The following is a 23,164-nucleotide window of genomic DNA, read 5'->3' as shown; positions in this document are numbered from 1 at the left end:
TGTTGGTGGTGGTGATGTTGGTGGTGGTGATGGTGATGTTGGTGATGGTGGTGGTGATGGTGGTGGTGATGGTGGTGGTTATGGTGGTGGTGGTGATGTTAGTGATGGTGGTGGTGATGTTGGTGATGGTGGTGATGTTGGTGGTGGTGATGGTGGTGATGGTGGTGATGTTGGTGATGGTGGTGATGTTGATGATGTTGGTGGTGATGGTGGTGGTGATGGTGGTGATGTTGGTGGTGGTGGTGATGTTGGTGATGGTGGTGGTGATGTTGGTGATGGTTATGGTGGTGATGTTGGTGATTGTGGTGATGGTGGTGGTGATGAGGATGGTGGTGGTGGTGGTGATGGTGGTGATGTTGGTGATGGTGATGTTGGTGATGATGGTGGTGATGGTGGTGGTGATGGTGGTGGTGATGTTGGTGGTGATGGTGATGATGATGGTGGTGGTGATGTTGGTGGTGATGGTGGTGATGGTGGTAATGGTGGTGGTGATGGTAATGGTGATGGTGGTGATGGTGGTGGTGATGATGGTGGTGATGGTGGTGATGGGTGGTGATGGTGGTGATGATGGTGGTGATGCTGATGGTGGTGATGGTGGTGATGGTGATGATGATGGTGGTGATGATGATGGTGGTGGTGGTGATGGTGTTGGTGGTGATGGTGGTGATGCTGATGGTGATAGTGGTGATGGTGGTGATGATAGTGGTGATGGTGGTGATGGTGGTGATGATGGTGGTGATGATGGTGGTGATGGTGGTGGTAATGGTGGTGGTAATGGTGATGGTGGTGATGGTGGTGATGGTGGTGATGGTGGTGATGGTGGTGGTGATGGTGGTGATGCTGATGGTGGTGATGATGGTGGTGATGATGGTGGTGATGGTGATGATGTTGGTGATGGTGGTGGTGATGGTGGTGATGATGGTGGCCGTCTCGGAGTCTCCTCGACCCCCCCCTACCCCAGGCATCTCAACCAGCACCACGATCCGAGCCCTCGCACACGACGACTGTGCCACCTCGCACTGTACTCACGGGACTGGAGAAGGAAGCTCGCGAGCTTGCAGTCTGCGAGGAATGGCGAGGAGGGAGGAGGGAGTGTGGTGGTGGTGATGGTGGTGATGGTGGTGGTGGCGATGGTGGTGGTGGCGATGGTGGTGATGGTGATGATGTGGAGGACGGTGGCGCCAAAGATGCTGATCGTTGTCGCGGTAACTCAAACGAGAACATAAAAACACAAAACTACCTCTATCCCTCCGGTTGGTCTTGAGTCCAGCCACAGTCCCACACACACACACAGCCACACACACAGCCACACACACAGCCACACACACACAGCCACACACACACAGCCACACACACACACAGCCACACACACACAGCCACACACACACAGCCACACACAGTCCCGCACACAGCGCCGTACACACACGCGGCGTGGCACAGCGAGTTATTGAACCTGTGAAGGCGTGTTGCTGCTGTTGTTGCTGCTGTTGTTGCTGTTGTTGCCCAAGACACGACGGGTCTGTGTTGACACTTCCGTGCGAGTGTGGATTGGGGCGACTCCCTCTCCTCCCTCACCCACCACCCCTCGCTCTCGCTCCCCCCTCTCACCCCTCCCCCTCTCACCCCCTCCCTCCTCCCCTCCCACGGCTTACAAAACCCAGCAGCAGAATCATCCAAAAAGGGCCCCCCTCCTCCCTCTCTCTCTACCCACCCACCCACTCGCCTCCCCCTCCTCGTGTCTCCGGCAAACTCCACTTTCCTTTCCGCTCACCCACACACACACACGTTCAAACGTGCACTCACCCACACACATACTCAAACATGCGCTCACCCACACACACACACGTTCAAACGTGCACTCACCCACCCACACACGCTCAAACATGCACTCACCCATACACACACTCAAACATGCACTCACCCACACACACACTCAAACATGCACTCACCACAGCCGTGTCACCCACCCACTACCACTGATCCAGAATGGAACTTCCCAAACGCGAATCGACGGCGAAGCCGGTGGTGCCGCTGAGCGCGTGCCGGGGCCGGGGCCGCCGGCAAGCGGCGCAGGCCACGGGGTGGGGGGTGTCAAAGGCGGACGAGGGAGGAGGAGGGAGGGAGGAGGAGGGAGGGAGGGAGGAGGAGGGAGGGAGGAGGGAGGAGGGAGGAGGGAGGGAGGAGGGAGGAGGAGGAGGGAGGAGGAGGGGGGAGAGAGGGAGGAGGAGGGAGGGAGGAGGAGGGGGGAGAGAGGGAGAAGGTAGGAGGAGGAGGGAGGGAGGAGGGAGGGAGGAGGAGGAGGGAGGAGGAGGGGGGAGAGAGGGAGGAGGAGGGAGGGAGGAGGAGGGAGGGAGGAGGGAGGGAGGAGGAGGGAGGAGGGGGGAGAGAGGGAGGAGGAGGGAGGGAGGAGGGAGGGAGGAGGAGGAGGAGGGGGTAGAGAGGGAGGAGGAGGGGGGAGAGAGGGAGGAGGAGGGAGGGAGGAGGAGGGAGGGAGGAGGGAGGGAGGAGGAGGGAGGGAGGAGGGAGGAGGAGGGAGGGAGGAGGGAGGAGGAGGAGGGAGGAGGAGGGGGAAGGGGGGAGAGAGGGAGGAGGAGGGAGGGAGGAGGGAGGAGGGAGGAGGAGGAGGGAGGGAGGAGGGGGGAGAGAGGGAGGAGGAGGGAGGGAGGAGGGAGGGAGGAGGGAGGGAGGGAGGAGGGAGGGAGGAGGAGGGGGGGAGAGAGGGAAAGGTAGGAGGAGGAGGGAGGGAGGGAGGAGGAGGAGGGAGGAGGAGGGGGGGAGAGAGGGAGGAGGAGGGAGGGAGGAGGAGGGAGGGAGGAGGGAGGGAGGAGGAGGGGGAAGAGAGGGAGGAGGAGGGAGGGAGGAGGGAGGGAGGAGGAGGGAGGGAGGAGGGAGGGAGGAGGAGGGAGGAGGGAGGAGGAGGAGGGAGGGAGGACGGAGGAGGAGGAGGGAGGGAGGAGGGAGGAGGAGGAGGGAGGAGGAGGGGGGAGAGAGGGAGAAGGTAGGAGGAGGAGGGAGGGAGGAGGGAGGGAGGAGGAGGGAGGGAGGAGGAGGAGGGAGGGAGGAGGAGGGAGGGAGGAGGAGGGAGGGAGGAGGAGGGAGGGAGGAGGGAGGAGGGAGGAGGAGGAGGGAGGGAGGAGGGAGGAGGAGGGGGGAGAGAGGGAGGAGGAGGGAGGGAGGAGGAGGGGGGAGAGAGGGAGAAGGTAGGAGGAGGAGGGAGGGAGGAGGGAGGGAGGAGGAGGAGGGAGGAGGAGGGGGGAGAGAGGGAGGAGGAGGGAGGGAGGAGGAGGGAGGGAGGAGGGAGGGAGGAGGAGGGAGGGAGGAGGAGGGGGGAGGAGGGAGGGAGGAGCAGCTAAAACATAGCCCGGCGTGCGGTGTGTGTGGTGTGTGAGTGTGTGTGGTGTGTGTGGGTTAGCGGGTGTGTGAGTGGGTGTGGGTTAGTGTGTGGTGTGTGTGTAGGTTAGTGGGTGTGTAAGTGTGCGGGGCGTGTGTGGGTTAGTGTGTGTGTGGTGTATGTGTGGTGTGTGTGGGTTAGCGGGTGTGTGAGTGGGTGTGGGTTAGTGGGTGTGTAAGTGTGCGTGGGTTAGTGGGCGTGTGAGTGCGTATACTGTGTGGGTTAGTGTGTGTGAGTGTGTGTGGGTTAGTGGGTGTGTGAGTGTGGTGTGTGTGGGTTAGTGGGTGTGTGGTGTGTGTGGGTTAGTGTGTGTGTGTGTGGGTTAGTGTATGTGTCACTACTTTGGGCTCGCCTTCCCATCAACCGGAGGCGAGGAGTGGTGATCGTGGTTACTTATGCCCCCACCGAAGATGAACATCCGTGGAGGGATGCAGGCAAAGCCGATGAGTCAGATGCCTTCTATGACCTCCTGTCACAGGTGCATTGGAAGCCATGGGCCAGATCAGCTCAATAACAATGATAGGAAGTTGCTAGACTTGTGTGCAGCCTATGGGCTTGTAATTACCAACATGCTGTTCCGGCATCGGCGCATCCACACATCATGGATGCATGCTGGGTCCAAGCAAGAACATCTGCTGGACTATATAGTGACGGAACAGCAGATGCGGGACCATGTCCTTGACACCAGGACCTACCGTGGAGCTGATCTGTCCACCGACCATCGACTTGTCATCTGTAAGATACGCCTGCCATTCTTCCACTCCGGTGGTGGATGTACACCCAGGACCCGGATGTACTCTGGCTCCCACATTATTTAACTATTTCGACCACGTAGTTTGTGAAGCCTTTGATGGTTGTACCGGAGGAATTGCCATCTGGTACAGATACAATGGGAGGCTGATCGATACCCGGGTGTGGTCAAGGGATGGCTCCCTATTGGTTAACCATGTTATGTATGCCGATGATCTGGTAATTGCTGCTCACTCAGAGGAGGAACCTGGAGCGTGCCACTAAGAGGTGGGGCCTTACCATCAGCCTCACCATAACTAAGCACCTGCCTGGGTATTTTGTACCATCAGACACACCACCCTACAATTCCCAGTTGGTGATAGGGAAGTTGTGGAGAGAGTGTAGAGTTTCCCATACGTGGGCAGTGTGCTCATGACCGGCTCCGGTTTGACAGCAGAGGTCTCACCCCGAATCAGTCGAGCGGCATTATCTTTTCATCGGTTGCGTAACGCTGTGTGGAAGCTACCTGGCCTGTCACTCCACACGAAGCTTCAGGTCTTCTCGACCACAGTCATACCTTCCCTTCTCTATGCTTGCGAAACGTGGACCCTCCTCATGGAACATCTTCGCCAGCTAGAAACATTTAAGTTGGCCTGCCTACAATCCATCCTGGGTTTAACCAGGCTGGATTGTGTGAGCTCACAAATCCTTGAAAGATCTGGACAAAGTCCCATCGGTGAGCTCCTCCAGCAGGCAAGGCTGTGTTCGCTAGGTCATGAAGCCCACATGTCCAGCCACCGAATGCCTAAACAGCTTTTGTTCGGCCGGATAGAGGGGGCTAAACTGATACGAGCGGTGTCGAGATCGGCCTCTGTGAAGGAGGCTCGTGAAGGACGCTACTGGGCAGTTGGAGGCAGTCACCCTCCAACAACAATGGAGAGCGGAGGAACAACGTTCGTTGTTGTGAGCGGAGCGCCGGGTGGCTAAAGCAAGTTGGCACAGTAGGGGGCAAAGGTGGTGCATCGGCCACTCATCTCATTCAGTCGACCCATGACACCTGGATCTGCTCCGTGACCTCCTGCCAGCGGGCATTCGACACTTCACATGGCCTCAACATGCACCTAGCCTGGCACAAGCGTCGTGGTGACGTCACCGCCACTTAATGGCGGATGTTGTTGTGTGTTAGTGTGGGGAGCGGTAGTGTAGCGGTTAGCACGCTGCGCTATAAACCCGGCGACCCGGGTTCGATTCCTGCTCACGGCCAACACCGGTGACGATTATCTGAACTGGTCCTGGGCCTCCCCCTAGGTTGACTCAGCCTCAAATTAGTCCGTACCTGGTGCAGTGTGTAGTGCAATGGTGAGACGAAGGCAGCCGGGCAGGCGCGCTGTTGGCCACACCACCCCCTGCGTGTGCCCCAGTGCCGGCCTTCATGGGGTATCTCGCTAACAGCACTTGCCCCAGCAGCCTGTGAAGGCCACTATGTGGCGGTGACGTCACCACGACGCTTGTGCCAGGCTAAGTGCATGTGGTGGTGGTGGTGGTGGGGAGCAGGCGGAGTTCTGTGGGTTGGCTCGGCGTGTGGAGCGAGAGAGAGAGATTTGCGTGTGCGGAGAGCGAGGGAGTGATCGGGGAGGATGGATGGAGCGAGGGAGGGGGCCGGTGTGACGTGGGATTTGGGAAGAGCCGTGAAGAGAGCATGGACGCGTGACATACGCGCGCACGCGGGGCGCACGCGGAATGCGACCCAATTCCTCAACCAGCCACCCCCCTATTGTCAACCCGTTGCCGGTCGTGGAGGCAGTGTGACCATACCTCACTGTGCTGCTGCTGCTCTGTCAGTGTGGGGGGCATGGGGGGGGGGTGGAGGCGATCGTTCTCCGCATGAGCCCCCGAAAATCGGTTTTTGATTGATATTCACCGGAGAAAGACATTGGATGATTTTGTTATTATTAATGTTGGGGGGGCAGGGGGGGGGTACCGAGACTGGTTCAGAGACCACTCGCCACTGACGTTAGCCGGGTGGCCTGGAATCCGGGATCATGGCGCGATGTGCTAACCACTGCGCCACCGCTCCGACGTCGTTACGTAATAGCACTGGGCATGTGTATATGGGCGTGTGTATATGGGTGTGTGTATATGGGCATGTGTATATGGGTGTGTGTATATGGGCATGTGTATATGGTCATGTGTATATGGGTGTGTGTATATGGGCGTGTGCATATGGGCATGTGTATATGGGCGTGTGTATATGGGCATGTGTATATGGGCGTGTGTATATGGGTGTGTGTATATGGGCATGTGTATATGGGTGTGTGTATATGGGTGTGTGTATATGGGCATGTGTATATGGGTGTGTGTATATGGGCGTGTGTATATGGGCACGTGTATATGGGCATGTGTATATGGGCACGTGTATATGGGTTTGTGTATATGGGTTTGTGTATATGTGCATGCGTATACGGGCATGTGTATATGGGTTTGTGTATATCGGAACGTGTATATGGGTTTGAAGGTGTTTGTTGTGGTGTTTAGAGAGCAGTCGTGGTAACTTACGGGGAGGGGTGCGAGATGCCTTTTCTGGGGGGGGGGGGGGGGGGTAGCGAGATTTTGTTTCGAAGGTAAAATTCAGCACGGGGCACACGTCAGTACAGCTGCTTTGTGACGTCAACAGCCCACGTGTCTATGGACATTCTCCATCTTTGTGACGTCACCAACCCACGTGTGTATGGACATTCTACATCTTTGTGATGTCACCAACCCACGTGTCTATGGACATTCTCCATCTTTGTGACGTCACCAACCCACGTGTGTATGGACATTCTACATCTTTGTGACGTCACCAACCCACGTGTCTATGGACATTCTCCATCTTTGTGATGTCACCAACCCACGTGTCTATGGACATTCTCCATCTTTGTGACGTCACCAACCCACGTGTGTATGGACATTCTACATCTTTGTGACGTCACCAACCCACGTGTCTATGGACATTCTCCATCTTTGTGATGTCACCAACCCACGTGTCTATGGACATTCTACATCTTTGTTACGTCACCAACCCATGTGTCTATGGACATTCTCCATCTTTGTGATGTCACAAACCCACGTGTCTATGGACATTCTCCATCTTTGTGACGTCACCAACCCACGTGTGTATGGACATTCTACATCTTTGTGACGTCAGCAACCGATGTGTTTATGAACATTCTACATATTTGTAACGGCGGAGAGCCAAAGGGGTGCAAGGCTGCAGTGAAGGGGAGGAAGTGCTGAGTCCCGAGTCGAGAGAGGCACAGGCGCAGTCTGTTTGCGAGTGCATGTTCAGGCCGGCATTGACGCACGTTGTGGCCGGGTGTAGCCGATACTTATTTAAGGCCGAGTCGACCTAGAGGAGGTTCAACGCAGGTTCATATACCACCCGGGTTGCCAGTGCCTTTGCTCAGTGTGCTAACCACTGCGCCACCGCTCTATAAATACACACTTATACAAACACATGTATTGATGTGGCGCTACTTGCATAACTATGCACAACCATACGTAGACATTTATATGAATACACACGACTACACTTAAAATACATACATATACATATATGAGAAGATGTTACATACGGCGTATACAGACACACGCTACGTACACTGAAAAGCTACGAACCAATGTGCATAGGGGTGAGGCATTCACGTCGCCTGCTGTGACATCTATTACCGTAGATCTAAATCAGCTCAAGCCTTCTTCAGTACACCACGTGGCTTCTGCGTGGCCACCCCCACTCTGAACCCCCCTCTCCCTGCCGCTGCCCACTGTGAAAACAGACGCTGCTCCTCCAGCGTCGACGGCCTCACGCAGCCTCCTCCTCCTCCATCTCCTCGTCCCCCCACCACCACCACATCCGATGAGCACGGTTGGCTACGTACGGTGCCACAGAAGTACGGACGAAGCCCATCGCTCCTGACCCTCTGCGTGGCCAGACGTTTTGTTTAGTCAATAAACAGCGAGATGCCGGCATCTCGCGCCTCCACCCGCCCGTGTTGTGCCAACTCGGCGGTCCCTGTGGTGCGTCACCGACACCCGCCGGGTTTCGGCCGCGACCGGCCTGGGCCACGGCACGCGCCTCCTCAGGGGGCTCCTCAGGGAGCTCCGCCCCGCGAGGTCACGCGCTCGCCCAGGTGCTCAGGGCGTCCCTGCAGCTCGCGGTCCGATCGTCCTGTACGACGTAGCAACAGCTGCAGCTGCAGCAGCTGATGATGATGAGTCAGCTGTAGGCGACGTACCGGCACTTGTTTGCGTCACATCCCAAGTCGACTACCGCCTCCGTGGAGTTTCCAAGTTCCTCGTCTCGAACAATCCACAATACCGCCATACCACGTGTCTCCACCCCCCTTGCCGTGTCTCCCTCCCCCTCCACGTGTCTCCCCCTTCCCCGTGTCTTCACCCCCCCCCCCCGTGTCTCCCTCCTCCCCGTGTCTCCCTCCTCCTCCCGGATCCCTCCATCGGCTTCCAATTCTGGCAATTACAAGATCGTACTCACTGTCTCCAAGACCTCCCATAGAGCTCACCCCCTCTTAGTCTGTCTCTGTGTCCGTGGCTTCTCTCTCTGCGTTCTCTGCCAGTCTCCCTGTCTCTCTTTCTCAACGCCATCGTTGTAGATTTCACAACAGGAACATTTGCGCTGCTCAAAAACGATAGGCAGGCAGGACTCCCATCCATACGCCTTGTAATGCGACCACCGCATCGCTTGTAAGATGCTCTCAGCCTTGTCTAGACCTCCAGTTCGGAAGAACTGAACGTGTGGACGAATTATTATTTGTCCACATCCTCAATGGACTCGCCTGAGACCTTCCCCCCCCCACTCCGCTACAGCACCCGAGGCATGTTGTCAAAGTCCCACAGTCATTCTCCACCCGGGCAGAATTTATGAACGATCTCTCTTTCTCTGCAACTTCCAATGTCTGGAATCCCCTCCCTCGGGCCCCACAGTGCACGCATGCCTCTGTCTCCCATCCTGTCTATGCAGCGTCTTCGTTCGCACCGCAAGTTTCGAGGCATCTCATGGGTGCCTCTCTGCCGTCGAGTAATTCCAGCGCGGCATTCCTCGCCCCCTAAGCACAAAAAGAGAAAAAAAATACATCCTAAAAACTAATCCCTCTCATTTAGAAGTATCTCCCTCTCTCTCTCCGTATCGGTGTCTACCCCCCCCCCCCCTTTTCCCCCCAGTGCGCGCGACGTCTTGAGATGAGCCCCCCCCCCCCTGCGGGCTGCTCTGTGCCCCCCCCCCCACTCTCTGTGCCACCGCCACCCAGGCGCTGTATGTTGTTTGAGGGCGCTGCGAGCGAGCGAGCGGCTGGCGGCACTCGCCCCCCACGCTCTGGGAGGAGTCGCAGCCTGAGAGACGGCGAGAGGAGCACGCGCGTCGTGGTTGGAGAAAATCTTCGGGTGGTTGGAGACGAGTAACGCCAACTCGCACGCGTGCGTCAATATCGCTGCACGTGTGTGTGTGTATGTGCGTGTGTGTGCGTGCGTGTGTGTATGTGCGTGTGTATGTGTGTGTGGCTACACGGGTGATCTTTGTCTTTGCCTCTCCACTGGATGCCAACACAGCCAGGAGGAGTCTCAGCAGCCAGCGGGCTCCAAGGGGCTCGCGACATTGGCAGGGGCGAGTCGAGTCATGCGGGCAGCACGAGGGGGTGAGAGTGGTGGTGGTGGTGGGTGGGGGGGGCAGCTATGCATGCGATGGCTCGGGTCTGCCACAGAGACGCACACTGTTCTGATTAAAGCCGGCGCTCCTGTGTGTGCGTAGGGCATTCGTTCTCTCTCTCTCTGTGAGTGGAAAAATAAATGACATTAAATTGGTCAGCGACGAGAAGGGCGAGCTGACGTGGCGTGGATGTGTGTCCCGTGATGGGAAGGGGTGGTGGGTGAGTCCCTCCGGCGTGCTGATGATCTCGAACGCAAGACGCTGGGTCAAGAAGCCCCCTCCACCCCCATCGGTTTGGGGTCTTCACCGCTCACCTGGCGGTGGCCGACAAAAGCAACGGAGAGATTTGGAGCCGAGTGCAGTAGAGGCAGATTGAGTCGCAGGACTCGCTGCCAGGAGGGTCCTGACGCCGCTACACTCGGGGGGTCAGGGGGGGGGTTGTTTATTTGTAAGATGTTTTTTTTTGTCCAGCCCCAATTAGTGGCGAGTCGTGTTTATTATTCACGTGGGAGGAGGGAAGCTGGAGCGCCGAGCAAAAACCCACTAGGCCTCGCGCGAGGGGACAACACTCTATCCCCCCTCTCCCCCGTACAGATGGAAACCGATGGGGATTAGACCACTTGCTGTACCAGGGTACGGCACCTCCTTGACGCCCACCCAACGGGAAGGGATTCTCACACCCCAACCGTGCGGTGATCCACCAACCCTAGCTGTTGCCTTCACAGCGCTGGATCACCGGCATCAGCCGATCGGCCTTGGAGACAGCAGTATTTGATGAAGGCGAGCACATTCTGTAACCGGTTTCGATCCACGGAGTCTCATCAGCAGGCTCGGGCTACAAATACTGCTGGCTTCTTAGATGCGATGAGGGACAGCCCTCCTTCTAAACAATTGGCCCCCTGTCAGTACATACTAAAACTATCTAAAAGCCAGCTCAAGCCTCCCGTACATCACGTGACTCCTGCTGTGGCCACCGCCCACTCTGAACCCCTCCCCTCTCCCCGTCCACTCCGCCCACTGTGAAAACAGACGCCGCTCCGACAGCGTCGACGGCCTCACACAGCCTCCCCCCTCCCTCTCCTCATCTCTCGTGACTGACACCTCCCCCGTGCTCGCGTTTCTCTGCTGCTTCTCCTTCCCTCCCCATCCTCCGATGCCCCGATTCTTTATCTTCTCTCTACCCTTTGATCTTCCTGGTTATTTTCCCATTCGTCACATCGTCGTGTGACACAGGTAAAACAGTTGCTCGTTTCGTAGAAATAAAAAATAAATATTATTTCGTTTATGTTTTTTTTACAAGCTGGGAGGATACATAGGTGGGAGGGGGGCTTATGACACTAAATCTAAATGTTTGACCCAAACCCCAACATTTGTAAATGATCGGGAAACGAGTCAAGCAACGTTGTACAAATGACAACGATCGCTCCCTGCGTGGCCACAGTGGCCGAGATAGGAGCCCACGTGGAACCGCACTGAACCCACGTGAACCGTAATCGGCCGAAGAATCAATTTTACATTTCTCACGGGAACCTCCGCAGCAAATTGTCCCGCAGCCCTTTCGCCGGAGAGATCTCCATCTCAACCGCCAGTCATCCCGAACCGCGAGTCATCTCAGCCGCGAGCCGCCGCCGCTGCCTCCTCCCCATCCATCATCAGCCCATGCCATCTCATGTTGGAGATGGTATCGCCGGATGATGTCAGCCGTGCCACTTTGCATTCATCCAGGGTGTCAAACTAGTTCACCTCGCGTGTGCTGTCCCCTCGGCCACAGCTCCTCCACGCGGCCAATGCTGACCTCGTGTTCTTATCTCGCTCAATATTTGCGGTGTCGCCACAGTTCCTTGTGGCCCCCACCACCACCACCCCCACGAACCCCACCAACCCTTCCCTCCTCCGTCTTTACATCACTCGGCTCCCGTCTCCCGCTTGCGAAATGCGGGTAACGCCCTTGAGAGTGTGAATGGAACTGTGAGGAGAAGGGAGGAAAGGGAGGGGGGAGAGTCGGGGGTGGTGGAAGTGAGGGGGTCCCTGAAGACTCCTGTACTCTTCGCCACACATCCCCCCCAACACTCCCGCTCCGCCGAGAGCCCCTGGGTGTGGTCGACCACTGGAAACTTGGAATGTGTCAGCGCGTTCCGTGCAGCAGAGTGCATACTTCCCCGCACACACAGACACACACGCAGACAAAGATCCCCGTGTCGCCCGTTGGGAACGAGTGCTGTTGGCGAGCGCCTATGGCGGCCGACACGGCACACGAGACTGGGGGGGGGGGGGTGGCCAGCACCACGCCCGGCCACCTTCGTCTCACCGAGTGCCCTTGCTTTATTAGCCGCCGCCGGCGACGTGTACTCGTTTTAAGGCTGAGTCGACTTAGGGGAGGCTCAGGAGCCACGCCGTCCTTCGGGACCTGCAGCGAATGAGCCGCCGATAGAGCGAGGGAGGATGAGAGTGATGAGTCGACATGCGGGGCAATGACGATCACAGCAATGCGGATCTCGCCTGGGCTCGGGTGAGGGTCACGTACCCCGGCCATCAGCTACGGTCGCTGGGCTCCAGCCTAGGTTACTGACGAAGGTATACTTATGTAATATCATCATTATTATAATTATTTATTTAAAACAAAAACTCAACACATTACTAAATAACAGTGTGACCTTTAAAGTACGAAATACATAATAGGCGACGTTTCGGGGAAATTGTACTTTTTCATAGCACATTCATCACAGGATACAAGAAAGGCCATTGCCCGAAACGTCGCCTACTATTTCCGTGTTTTTCTTTGAAAGCCACATGCGCAGTGTCAGTGACTAACGTGTTGAGTTGTTGTCGCTGTTATTGTTATTGTCTGTGCACCACGACCAAACGGAGCAGCAGCAGCATCACGAAATGACAATATTTATTCTATCGTTAGTACGGTAGGACAAATAAGAATAGGTTTGAACCTTTTCCGGCATAACAACACGAGGTGGTGAGATGTTCAAACCCCAAATAGAAACCTTTTGCATTGAATCAAGTTGCTGCATTCACCACACGCACTTGTGGCGAACATGCATACAAGCATGCTCTGATAACAAACATTCTCTGATTTATTATTTCGAAAGCCTCATTGAGTCTCAAGACTCTTGTTCAAGAGGGTCCTGCCAAGTCTTTGCAGTAGGTGAGGGGGGGGCGATGTTGCTCTATCGGGGACCCTTCCTGCCGTGTGCCACGCCTGGTGACACCGCCGTCGCCAAGCTGCACTCGCTGGAAGAACGCTGTGCGGCAGATGAGACGTGTACAAACTAAAGACGTCATTATTATTATTACGACGTGGACAGACAGATATGGGAAGAAGACGTATTGGCTGTCTCTTTGTTGTTGTCCATTATTGTGACTCGTCTCCAGCCATAGCAACGTGGAATTTCCACCACCGGCTCAGGACTCCAGCAGTGGAGTTGAGTTTCGTACCTCCCGTTCGCACGGATGGCGACGTGCGGTGCGCAAGAGGCCCAACGTCCACACTGGAGTTGAGTCGCGAGGTGTTGGGACGTCCAGCACCACGCTCGCTCGCTGCTGACTCATGGGCGGAAGTGTCGGGCGAGATTTGGGGGGGGAGGACGGTGGCATGGGGGGGGGGGGGGCAATTCCTGATGCAGGGGTCCCCGTGTGGAGGCGATGAGAAGTCGGGTGAGAGAGCCGTGGTGCTGACGTCAGGCAGGCGATGACGAGCGGCAGTTCTATTTGTGAACTCGCAAGCGGCACTTGAAACGGAACGGAGAGGCGCGCGCGTCTCTGCGGTTAATTAATTATGGGAGGAGCGGTGGCGCAGCGGTTAGCGCGCCGAGGCTACGAATCCGGCGATAGCGGCGGCGGATATTTGAACCGGTCCTGGACACTTCGCTAGGTCGACTCGGCCTTAAATGGGTACCCGGTGCGGTGTGTAAACATCAGCACTGGGGAGACAGACGCGGCATGGTGGCGGCCGTGCTCCGTGCACGCCTTAATAGGCGCTCGCTAACAACCCCCTAGAGTCTTATTCTTAGGTTTTTTCGGATCTCGCCCTCAGCGCGGGACGAACGGGGCGCCGTGCGGCACAAGGGGGCCACCCGGCCTGCGGATGGTCATCGGTCTGCCAGCAGAGGCGCCATCATCGCTGCTGCTGGTGCTGCTGCTGGTGCTGCTGCTGTGCAATCCCAATTTAGTCATTCGTGGGTGTCATTTGTACACCGTGAGTTGAGATGATGATACTATTATCCACGTTATTGCTGCTGCTGCTGTTGTTGTGCATGCAGCAGCTCTTAAGGCTGCTCTCTCTCTCTGTGTCACAGGCTGCTCTCAATGCGTGTTGGTGTGCGTGTGTGGGGAGCGGTGGCGCAGCGGTTAGCGCTACGAACCCGGCTATGACCCGAGTTGGATTCCCGCTCACGGCCACCAACACCGGTGACGATTCTCTGAACCGGTCCGGGGCCTCCCTTCGGCCGAGTCAGCCTCAAATGAGCACCCGGTGCGGTGTGTAAGCATCAGCACTTTGGGAGACAAAGGCGGCCGGCCGTGGCGACGGCCACCCACGCCCTCTCGCGTGGCGTGCCGACCTTTATAGGTGCAGCTCGCTATCAGCACTCGCCCCAACAGCCTGCTAGAGGCTACACGGGCGTTCTTTGTGTGTGTGTGTGCGCGTGGTTTTGTGTGTGCGTGACTGATTGTGTGAGGTCGCCCGAGGCTTTATCTGCGAGCCACAGGCAGCTGCCCTGGCACCACTTCCCCTCGCCGTGACCTCCACCCACCCCCCACCCTTGCCAGACCATTTATTTTGAACGCGCCATACAAATGAGCAAGCACACGACTGACACGTGTGTGTGTGTGAGAGAGAATGAGAGAGAGAGACAACAATTAATTCATAATTAGCGACCGCAGTGGCAAGCCACCGGCCTGGGCACACAAAAGCACCGGCACGTAACGATCCGGATGGACACGTGACAATCCGGATGGACACGTGACGATCCGCAGATATATCGCATTAATAACGCAATTACAAGATGGTCACTCCTTTCAAATCGCAATGCGACACCGCCACGCAGACGCAGAGAGAGAGAGAGGGGACGACTCAGGCGCCAGGAGGAGGAACCACAGACAAACAGCAGCAGCAGCAGCCAATCGGTGAGGATCCAGCGCGACCAACAGTTCCTCGAGCTCTGCAGACCTCTATATATCGCTAATGTAATGAGTATTTAGAGGTGTGGGAGGAAACCGCAGCACCTGGAGAAAAAAACCACTCGAGCGAGCGGGGGGAGGTGGGGGGGAGACACTCTATCCCACAGAGACGGCACACGGGAGGAGTCAACAATTCTGCTGTAGCGCCCTCTCCTGGCGAGCCAGGGAAGGGGAGTGTCACATCATTGTGCGCAGTGACCCACTGACCCCCCTCGCTGCTGCTGCTGCCTCCGCGGAGTTGCTGGAGTCGAGGCAGCAGCCACGTGCAGTGTAGCCGCCAACGCCCGGAGAGGAAAGAGTCACAGAGTCCCATGGCATTTCTTTTCAGGAGGGTCCTGCCAAGTTTCCGAAGTAGGGGTGGCGACAATTGCCTTGTATTGTATGCAGTCAGACTCTCGATTATCTGCGGCAAACGGCGGGGAGGACGGCCGCGGACAATAAAAAATCGCAGATAATCCCCAAAGATATTCACGTTCGAAGATCTCTATGCCAAAAACTAACGATCGACAGATCGATGGATGCGCGTGCTCAGTGATGACACTTTCCTGCTCCCGCACAGAAGAGTCCGCCCACTAAGTGGAACAGCTGCAGAGCCACGCCAATCAAAATGAAACTCCGCCCACTGTTGTAAATATATTCCAACTACTGTACTGTAGAGGCAATCGCGTGGATTTCCGATTAACCAGAGCAACATATTTGTCCGGTTAAGCACGTGTGACTTGTAACAAACATTTACACGAATAACAATGTGTATAACTGTTTTAGATGATTAATTTGGGCGTGACGGAAATGCACACGTTATTGTTTACAGCATTAGAGTAATTTGTAGTGTTTGGATGTGTAATTTTAGCAAAGTGTAATATGAGTAATGTGGCCGGTTTGGACCACGAGAAATGGCAAATGTGGATCGTGAATTTGCCCCCCCGCCCCCCCCGCCTCGCGTGGATATCACGAGCAGCGGATCTCTGCGGATGTGCGCGGACAATCGGATGGACGCGTTGTGCCGATGGAGTTGCCATACGCGAGCACGCGGTGGGAATCAGAGATGAGCGTCACTGGCAGGTTTGAAACAAACGCAGACAATAGCGGAGGGGGCGGGGGTGGGGGTGGTGGTGTCGGGGGGGGGGGGGACAACCCGGGGTCACGCGCCGCAGTGGTCAGACGGGAAGAGGGCATGACACAAAGATAAAGACCCCCCCTTTTGTAGCCTTTAACAGACTGTTGGGGCAAGTGCTGTTAGCGAGTAGCGATGGAAGCACACTGGGGGCTGGGTGGCCAGCACCACCGCCACCCGGTCGCTCAGTGCTGATGGGGGTTTCTTTTTACACATCGCACCAGGTACTCATTTAAGGCTGAGTCGACCTAGGGGATGGCCCGGGACCGGTTCAGATAATCGTTACTGGTGTTGGCCGAGAGCGGGAATCGAACTCGGTTCGTCGGCTTCATGTAACACTAACCACCGCCGATATAGCCTCGACAGATTGTTGGGGCAAGTGCGGTTAGCCAGCACCAACAACAGCCGCCATTCGCCACTAAGTGGCGGTGACGTCACCATTTGTGCCAGGCCATGTGCACCTATTACACACACATTGGCCTTTACCCCATAGTTCTGGCCGTGTTGCCCTGGTTCTGTGTACAGTATTTCCTGCTTTGCATTCACGGCACGCATGGGGATCTACGGATGAAATGTGCCTCACAAATTCGAAGTTATCATGATAACGCCTCTCCTCTCCATATGTATCTCTCCGCATTGAAAACAAAACGAGTATATTTGACACAGGTCACCCGTTGCATGGCCTCCTGGGAGTTGCGTCTCACCAGCAGCGTTGCTTCAGCACAGCCACCTCACTGCTGGATTGCCCTGCGGTTTGTGGAAAATGTGGACGCGTGAATAAATACTTTAACGTTTCATGTCGAGTGACGACGGGTGTGTGTGTGGTGAGTGAACTTGCGACTGTCCTCTCTGTGTGTTTCACTGTGGGGAACGGTGGCGCAGTGGTTAGCGCCGCACTGCCTCACGAACCCGGGCGAGCCGAGTTCGATTCCCACTCGCAACCAATAACAGTGGCAGCGAATATTTGAACCGAGGTGCTGGGCCCTCCCCTAGGTCGACGAGGCCTCGATTGAGTGCCGTGTGTGTGCTAAACATCGCCACTGCAGACGAGCAAACTGTGGGCCGCTTTCCGCACCACTTCCGCGTTATTTAATGTTGAACGCGGCGTTTGAAGGTCGCGAGCAACGAGATTCCTACTGCCCGTGGCTCCTCGCTTGGGGGTTACGTAACGAGGGCAGGGCGTTTAGCGATTCGCGGATGTCAACCGCGAACCCGTCACACTCACACACGCGCACACATCACGCAGATGAGCGCTGGAGTTTCTAGCAAGCCGCCGAAACCGGCCCAATAACGGAGGCTCGGGTCAAAGTCACGCAAACACAAAGACCCCCCCCGCACCCCCCCCCCCCGTGTCGCCTCAACAGACTGTTGGGGCACAAGTGCTGGTTAGCGAGCACTGAGGGTGACCAGCACCACGCGCGACCGCCTCCGTCTCCCCCAGTGGCGATGTTTGCACAGCACGCGTCAGCACAACATCGAAGGGTGCATTTACCCCCCCCCCCCGCCCCCTTTTCCACACGGAGCTACACCCGGGCAGGTGTCTGAGTGGGCTCGAGGTCTCCTACCAGAGAGCCGTGCTGCAGTGTCCCTTGGGATGGAGTTCAACGCAATAGCGGCACCAGACCTCGGCGAGGTTGAACCCTTGACGCCCGAGCACAGAGGCCCGTCCCTGGACCCTTCGCGAGAGTTGGCAACCAAGGGTGGATAGATGGACGAGTGGGTGAGTGAGTGGGTGAGTGAGTGGTTGAATTAATGAGTGACTTGGTAAAGGGCTGAGTGAATTAATTAACGAGTGGGTGGTTGGTTGAGTGTTTGGGTGAGTGGGTGAGTGGGTGAGTAGATGAGTGGGTGAGTAGATGAGTGAGTGGTTGAGTGGGTGAGTAGATGAGTGAGTGGTTGAGTGGGTGAGAAGATGAGTGAGTGGGTGAGGGGTTGCCACCTTTTCGTCCCTTGCGCGTACAAAACAAAATAAACACCCCACTTATTCACCGGGAGTGAGAGAGAGAGTGCGAGTGAGAGAGAGTGAGAGAGGAAAGGAATACGAATCGATACCCGGGGTCGGCAGTGGGATGGCGACGTGGGTGGGATGTGTGCGTGTGTTCTTTGTTGTTATTCGCTGTTATTGTTGTTGTTGTGTGCATGTAGCTGGTGCATCTGTCAGTCATCTCCATCAGTCAACCCATTGCACCGAGCTGGGTCTGTGACCTCCTGCCGGCAACGAGCCCTCGACACTTCACGCGTTGGCCTCAAAGCGCACCTAGCCTGGCACAAGCGCCGCCGTGACGTCGTCGTTGTTGTTGTTGTGCGTGTCGTGTGGGCGAGCGGTGGTGCAGCGGTTAGCCGCTACGCTACACACCCGGCGACCCGGTACGGTTCCCGCTCACGGCCAACACTAATGACGATTACCCGAACCGGTCCTGAGTCTCCCCTAGGTTGACTCAGCCTTAAATGAGTACATGGTGTGGTGTGTAAAAACATCGCCACTGGGAAGACAAAGACGCCCAACCCGGCATGGTGTCGGCCACCCACCTACAGCACTTGCCCCGACAGTCTGTTAACGGATACACGGGGGATCTTTGCCTTTGTGTGTGTGCGCGCGATCGCTCTTACATAAGCGCACTGCACGCGGAGCGTGTGATTAGCATGCAGCGGTCGTGCCCACACTGATTCCACCCCGCACGTGCCGGCTGCTGCCGCTGCTGCTGCTGCTGCTCCGCTAGGTGGGTGCTACTGCTGCTGGTGGTCGTGGTGGTCGTGGTGGTGGTCGGTCAGAGGAGCGACGCTCACAACAACGACGCGGAGCGCCGGGCGGATAAAGCGCACCAAGTGGGCACAGTGGGGAGCACGGCTGGTGCATCTGCCAGTCGTCTCGGTCAGCCCAACCCACTTCACCTGGGTCTGTCACGTGACCTCTTGTCAGCCAGCGACATTTCACGTGGTATACGAGTGCACCTAGCCTGGCACAAGCGCCGTGGCGAGGTCACCGCCACCTAGTGGCGTTTGGTGGCTGTTGTTGTCGTTGATTTGCGGGTCCGCGCTCAGCTGCTGCCTTTGTCTCTCTGCTGGCGAGCGTGCTCACCGAGCTGCACTCAGCTGCGGCGTCCCCACGACCACCGCGCGGCAGAGCCGTGCCGGGCCGTGCCGAGCCGTGCTGGGCCGTGCCGAGCCCTGCCAAGCCGTGCTGGGCCGTGCTGGGCCATGCCGAGCCGTGCCGAGCCGTGTTGGGCCGTGCCAGCTGCCAGCACGCTCCTTGGCCCAGTGGCTCTGCAAAGCTTCGCTCTTGGCCCAGGACCGCAGCTGCTATCGAGTGCGCAGGCGGTGCAACTGCACCGGGGCCCACGGGCAGGAGAGTCTTCATTCCCCGCACCGGGGTCCAGTTCCACCCACACTCCCGCAGCCGGCTCACCCCCCACCTATCACCCCGCACCCCCACCTCCACCATCTCTCCCTTCCTCCATGGCAGAAGGGAATGAATTGTATTGTCGGTGCTCATGACGATTTAGGCTCGCTTGGGTTCAGTGACTCCGTTTCAGTTCCACGCTATCCCAGCTGAAGGCCCCCCCCCCACTCGCACGCGAAGCACGTGGCTCACGGCGTTGGCCACAGCAATTGGCACCAAGCGGCGGGGGTCGTCTCTCGTCCACGCCGGCCCCCCGCGCGGCCTGCGGTGACCGCGGCTCCCGCAGCGGCCTGCGGTGACCGCGCGGCAAGCCGAGCACTGGGAGCGACTGCGAGGCTCGCGCTGCGGCCCGGACCCTGTGCTTGGAGCGCCGTCCCCTCGCAGCGCCTGGGGGTTCTCCGGGCGCTCCGGTTTCCTCCCACGTGTATAATAAACACCCGTCAATTGGCCGATAAACACCTTAACGTATAGAGGACCGCAGAGCTTGGAGCATTTGGTAGCCCCGGCTCCCGCTCGCCTGTGGTTCCTCCTCCTCCTGTCGCCTCTGAGTCGTTCTCGATCTTTTTTTTTGAGAGCGAGCGAATACCGTGCACACTAGAAGTTGAACATATTATAACTGTGAAGAAGCTACAGCCGGCAAACTACCATGAGCCATGAAGCTAGTCAGCTGTGAAGACACAAGCGATGAAGAATCTGGAAACCTGCCGGTGCATCGGCCGAGCAGCACACAGCGGCATCCAGTCCCTGGTGGCTACGCTGCTGCACGTGGCTGCCTGTAATTCAGCACTGTGGAGGCATCAGCGGAGGTTGGCGGATCACACAGAGATGATGTGAAACTCCCATCCCATAGTTATCGAGAAGGTGCCGTACCCTGGCTCGCCCAGAGAACGCTGTACAGCAACAACAAAAACTACACAAACTCCACCTGTTCCGTCTGTATGGGCTAGAGCGTTTCCCCCTTGCTCGCAAGTGCAAAGTTTCCTCCCACGTGTATAATAAAGACTCACGAATTGGCCAATAACACCTTGCTATGTCAAAAGCCGCAATTGTTGGTAGCGCCGGGCGAGGGGGAACACTGCGTGGCGGCGGTGCGTTACAAGTTGACGTCAATATCATATCGCTGCTGCGTGTACCGCCCAGTACGGTGTCGGTTCCTTCGTGTGCAATGTTTCCAAAAAGATCCCCGTGCACACGCTGAGCGCGAGCTGCCTCCAGGGTGACCGCCTGCTCCACACACAGAACAGAACCGGGACGGATTGCTGGGTCCAAATCAATTCCTGCCACCCGACTACGGATGCCAATTTCCCCCAATTGTCCCGGTGGGTACCCGGAACAGTTGGCAACCCCGAGGGAGAGGATGTGTGATCGCGTGAGTGGATGAGTTACCGAGTGACGAACGAGTGAATGCGATTAATGGGTGAGGGTGTGAGTCGTTGAGTGAGCGAATATTCATATCTACTCATTTATTGGGGAAGGCCACGCTGAGTCACAAATATCTCGGTACAAATTAATTCCTGCCACACAAATAACCACAGATGCCAATTCCCAGGCAGGTGGCGACGCTAGCGTGGGTGGGTGAGTGATTGAGTGGGTGAGTGGCTGAGTTACTGAGTGACTTGGCAAACGAACGATTGAATTAATGAACGGGTGAGTGGGTGAGTGATTGAGTGGTACGGGGGAGGGTTGGCACCTTCTTCACACAGCACAAATCCGGACACTTCTCGTAGTCAGCCCAGGTTGATGCAAACTGTGCAGTCTGTGCAGCAGTACATTTTAACACAACGCCGTCACCAGATCTCGGTGCAAAGCAATTCCTGCCACCCAAACACAAACACCGATTTCTCCAACCTGTCCCGGGTCATCCCGGGACAGGTGGTAACCTGACTGCTGCAACCACCACACGTCCGATACAAACACAATGCAAGCAACGCTCCCGTGCAATAATACAAAGCAACGCATACGACACAATAATACAAAACTCCAGTGCAACACGACGATTTGTATGGAGGGTAAACGCGACCGCATCAACAGACATTGCACAGAATACTGCTCTGTGGCTTACATGCGTGTTGTAACATGCGTGTTGTAACATGTGACGCACACACACAAAGACCCCCCGTATAGCCTTCAACAGTCTTGGAGGCAAGTGCTGTGAGCGAGCGACCTATGACGGCGGCACGAGGGGGGTGGGTGGCCAGCACCACGCCTGCCCCCCCCCCCGCCGTCTTTGTCTCTCCAGCGAGAATGTGTTAGCGGCGCACGCGGCGCCCTAACCACTGCGCCACCGCTCTCCACACGCGCACAGCCACTTCGTGTCACTCCACTGCTGGATGAGGACCTCTCCGCACACGGTGCCGGGTCGCAGGGGTTACTTTGACCATACTTCACCAATCTGGTCACTGTGAGTTGGTGAAAGCGGCGAGCCACAGAGGCGGGTGCAGAGAAGTGCCGTGCAGCAGCTGGGCCTGCTGCACCGCACTTTCTGCTGCGTCCCTGCCACGGCAGCAGCAGGAGCAGCCTATAGCACCTGCTATGCCGGTGCTGTGCGAGAGGCAGTGGGTGCGTCGTCGTGGAGACAGCGCACACCCACGGGGTACTCACAGCGCTCTCCACGTGGGTGTCTCCACGTGTCTCCACGTGGGTGTCTCCACGTGTCTGTCTCCAGGGGTCCGGGTGTCTCCGCCTGTCTTCTTTTGTCCGTCTGCTAGCAACCGGCTCTGTGTGCGTGTCTCCAAGTGCCTGTCTCCCTGTCTCTACGGAGATTGCTTGGCCACGCGTTAGCCCCCCACCCCCCCCCCCCCTATGTCTCTCTGCGTCACTCTGTGTCCCTGTCTCCCCGTGTCTCCGTTTCTATGGCGACCGTCTCCTCGTGTGTATCGCTGTCTCTATGGAGACCCTGTCTCCCCGTGTGTCTCCCCGTGTGTCTCCCTGTGTGTCTCTCTATCTCCCCCCGTGTGTATCGCTGTCTCTATGGAGACCCCCGTGTCTCCTCGTGTGTCTCGCTGTCTCTATGGAGACCCTGTCCCCCTGTGTGTCTCCCTGTGTGTCTCTCTGTCTCTATGGAGACCCCCGTGTGTCTCCCTGTGTGTCTCTCTATGCCCCCGTGTGTCTCCCCGTGTGTCTATGTCCCCGTGTGTCTCTATGTCCCCGTGTCTCTCTATGTCCCCGTGTGTCTCCCCGTGTCTCTCTATGTCCCGTGTCTCTCTATGTCCCCGTGTCTCTCTATGTCCCCGTGTCTCTCTATGTCCCCGTGTGTCTCCCCGTGTCTCTCCCTCTCTCCCCGTGTGTCTCGCTGTCTCCGCGCTGGCCTCTTTGATCGTGACGCTCCACTCGGGTCCAGAACGCTCCTCCCGGGCGCGACCATTCCGCACTCGGCGTTCAATTCCCACATTTTTACTCAACCCCCGAATTACAACTCAGTTATCTAAGTGGAACACACGCACTCATGCGATCTTTAGTCTCCTAAATGAGCTTTGCCTCTTAAACGTTTTAAATATTTTAGGTGGAAAACAAAAACCCCCCCACCCACTCCTGCCACTTTGGTTTAACCCGCCGGGAATCTGTGCAAGGGGCGTGACGTCACGTCAAAGCACACGACCGGTGACGTCACGTCGAAGCACACGACCAGTGACGTCACGCACA

The 23,164-nt window shown here is 57.0% G+C and overlaps 1 protein-coding gene across 3 annotated transcripts in view; it reads right to left on the bottom strand.

Moving 5' to 3' along the window:
* LOC133354086 (CDC42 small effector protein 2-like) overlaps positions 1–22,893 on the bottom strand; it is a 43,604-nt gene extending 20,711 nt beyond the window's left edge. Inside the window, exon 1 of one of the 3 annotated variants that reach the window (XM_061570653.1) lies at positions 22,124–22,893. The gene's annotated coding sequence lies outside the window, so the exon portion shown is untranslated. Of the gene's footprint in view, positions 1–1,240; positions 1,422–1,453; positions 1,545–22,123 lie in introns of those variants that run through there. The other 2 variants (XM_061570657.1, XM_061570656.1) reach the window with 2 other exon arrangements.
* Positions 22,894–23,164: the final 271 nt, after the last annotated feature.

Source organism: Lethenteron reissneri, chromosome 46 (genome assembly GCF_015708825.2).
Source record: "Lethenteron reissneri isolate LAM-NWPU_2019-01 chromosome 46, ASM1570882v1, whole genome shotgun sequence".
NCBI lineage: Eukaryota > Metazoa > Chordata > Hyperoartia > Petromyzontiformes > Petromyzontidae > Lethenteron > Lethenteron reissneri.
This window is presented reverse-complemented; position numbering and strand designations above follow the sequence as displayed.